This window comes from Penaeus monodon, chromosome 14 (assembly GCF_015228065.2).
Source record: "Penaeus monodon isolate SGIC_2016 chromosome 14, NSTDA_Pmon_1, whole genome shotgun sequence".
Classification (NCBI taxonomy): Eukaryota; Metazoa; Arthropoda; class Malacostraca; order Decapoda; family Penaeidae; genus Penaeus; species Penaeus monodon.
The window spans coordinates 51,328,935-51,332,320 of NC_051399.1; the positions used below are offsets into that span (position 1 = coordinate 51,328,935).

The 3,386-nt window shown below is 27.8% G+C and overlaps 2 non-coding genes across 2 annotated transcripts; one reads left to right on the top strand and one right to left on the bottom strand.

The window, feature by feature from the left end:
* The first annotated feature begins 1,920 nt into the window (after nucleotides 1–1,920).
* Nucleotides 1,921–2,111, top strand: LOC119581363. Its single transcript, XR_005229507.1, has one exon. It is a non-coding gene; the product is annotated as a U2 spliceosomal RNA (small nuclear RNA).
* Nucleotides 2,112–2,824: 713 nt separating this feature from the next.
* LOC119581385 lies at nucleotides 2,825–3,019 on the bottom strand. The gene has a single exon (XR_005229527.1). It is a non-coding gene; the product is annotated as a small nucleolar RNA U3 (small nucleolar RNA).
* Between the last annotated feature and the right edge of the window lie 367 nt (nucleotides 3,020–3,386).

Genomic DNA, 3,386 nt, shown 5'->3' on the forward strand with positions numbered 1-3,386 from the left:
TTTGGGAAAAATTTAATAAAAAAAATTCAAAAAAAAAAGGGTAAGGCTACGTTACATTCAGCTCAAGTTTTAAAGACCAAACCCTTTCCCCCTCCATGAACCCTTTACCTAGTAAACTTAGGGTATGTAAAAACTATGAATCGTGCCCTTCATAAATCAGATTACCTTTCATTCCGCCTTGACTTTTCCCGGTACAAAAGTAAAAAAGGAGTGCAATTTAAAATTAATTACACTGGGGGGCAATACTATGACAAAAAGACAAAATAATAATGATCTATCTAAAGGTTTTATATACTTGTAATGCAAAAAAATTTTACGAAAAAAATTAGTTGGTTTATTTCAAATTGGGTTTTAAAACTTTTGGAACGTTTGAAAATTACTCTAAAAACAAGTTTTGACATTATTTTCTTTTATAGCAACACATTGATTTCACTGAACACGAAAAAAAGAGTCGGAACAGTCATCAAAATCAAAAGACACTGAAGCCGTTTCCGCTTCATAAATGGTATAAGAAAAATAGAGGGCCCCTAATTATTTACTATACATAAAAAAAAAGAAAAAAAAAAAAAAAGTGGTATCAGGGACTAAAATAACTAAATCACCAAAATGCTTTCTTCATAAAGCATTCCGTGCTTTAAATACATTTACAATTTTAATTACTATATAAATTTATACTATTCATATTATTCCCACGCATTTACTACACAAAACAATTAATAATTCAAAAATACTCCGATAATACAACTCACACTTTATATACAGCATATAATTATATAAATATATATATATTATATAATTAAAAATTAATTATTATATATTACACAATAATATTACACTTATATATATATATAATAATATAAATATTTAATATATATTATTATAATAATTTTAATATATAACAATTAATTATATCCAATTATATATATATAATTACTATATTTAACCATAAAATTTTTATATATATTATATAAAAATATAATATAATACTTATTAAAAAATTTAAAATATATTTTATTTATTATTATATATATATCAATTTATATATAAAAATTATAATATTATATATATTTATATAATAAAATATCATAATTATTTTTCAAATATAAAATAATTATTTTATATTTAAATTTATATATAATTATATAGAAAATATTATATATAAAAAATAAAATTTTTTATATTTTATCTATATATATATATATATTTATATTTATATTTATATATTTTATTATATTTTTATAAATAAAAATTATTATTAAATTTTTTTTTTTTTTTTTTTTTTTTTTTTTTTTTTTTTTTTTTAAACGTATATAAATTTAAACTTTTTTTTTTTATTGTTTTTTTTTTTTTTTTTTTTTTATCTAATATTATATCTATTTTATTTATTTATATATAACATATTGATATACTACCAGTTTAAATGATATTCACATGATTTGAATACACTCAGGTTTATGCATTTTTCAAATCTTGCTTATATTTCGCAAGACTAATATATATCAAATGGAAATAATGGTCAGGGTTCGTAAACATATATATGTATATACATATGTGTGTGGAAAAATAAACCAAAAAAAGTATTCGTGTGTGTGCGCGTACGTTTTTACATATAAGTATACATGGACGTTTGTGCGTGTGGACGCGTGTCAAAGTGTGCGGGTATATACAGGGCCTACATAATTATATAGTAATAGATCTTGGGCATATACGTCTATGCAGGCGTGTGTCTGTGGATGTGAACGTGTGGCCGTGCGGGAGTGTGCTTGTTTACGCGCATGCGTATGTTAATAATGTTTAGTGATGGTTAAAAAACTAAAAATATTTTCCCACGTGTACTTTCGTTGAAGTCCGATGAACATTGTGAATCCCAGCAACAGTTTTTCATACAGGAAACATTCTAATATGCAAATCAATATTTCAATAACTTCTAACGCCATGTCGTTTACATCCTGTAGTATCTATTCTTATCAGCTTAATATCTGATACGATCCCCATGTGGGATCTACGATATTAAACTGATTTTTGGAAAATGGCGAAGTGCTAGGGGCTTGCTCCACCTTTGCCGTGGATCGGCCCGGTATTGCAGTACCTCCGGGATTGGTCCACTCCCTCCGGGGAGGATAGCAACTAATTGTATTTATTTGTATGCAGTTAGCAAGTTTCACATTAGCTCCTCTCTTAAGAGCTGATATTATACTAGCTTCATTAAACTAGTGACTAGTAAGTTTCATCGCTATCGAAGATGGCCTCAGTAATGCAGTTTAGCTAGAACAAAATATATACACATTGTATAGTTACAACACTTACAGCTAATAAAACACGAAATTAATATGATTTCTAAGAACTGGCCAATTATTGTAGTACTTCCTAGATAAATCCAATCTCTCCGGGAAGATATTAACTAATAAAACATATCAACTAGTTGACGATATATATCAAGAGTAAGGCTACAGTTACATTCAGCTCGAAGTATGTAAAAGACCAAAGCCTTCCCACTCCATGCAACACCTTACTCTAGTAACTTATGGTATGTATAACTATGAATCGTGCCCTTCATAAATCACGATTGACCTTTCATTCACTGCCTTTGACGTTACCGGTACATGAAGTAATAAAGGAGTGCAAGTATAATAATTACACTCGGGGGCAATACTATGACAAGATAGACAAAATAATAATGATCATATCTAAAGGTTTTATATACTTGTAATAGCAAACAAATTTACGAACAAATTAGTTGGTTATTATTTCAAATCTGGTTAAAACATTTGGAACGATGAAAATTACTCTAATAACAAGTGTTGACACTTACTTCAGTTTACTAGCAACACATTGATTCTCATCTGAACATCGATAAACAGAGTCGGAACAGTCATCAAAACTCTTAAGCACACTTGAGAGCCGCTTCACGCTCAGAGGATTACACTAACAGTCCTCATCGTGGTTGAACATATTCCGAGAATCATGGTGAGAAACCCCGCAATAGCACTATAGAAGTGATCCTATAAAGTATGATCATAATTTCACCTTCTAAATTCACTCACAGACTACATTTTACTCATGACTTTGTTCTAATACAAAATATTTTCACGTGTTCATATGTTGGTATATGTGGGCGTAGTTTGCCTATTTCAGAATATTTGCATATTTTACCCCTATTTCATCAAATGGTATAAAGAAAAATATAGAGGGAACCTAATTTATTTACTATACATGAAAAAAAGAAAGAAAAAAAAACGTGGTATCAGGGACTAAAATAAACTATATGCACCATGAATGCATTTTCTTCATACAAGTCATTCCAGTGCATTTCCAATACATTATACACATGCTTAATTACTATATAAACTTATACATATATCATATTATTCCCATTCGTCATTTAC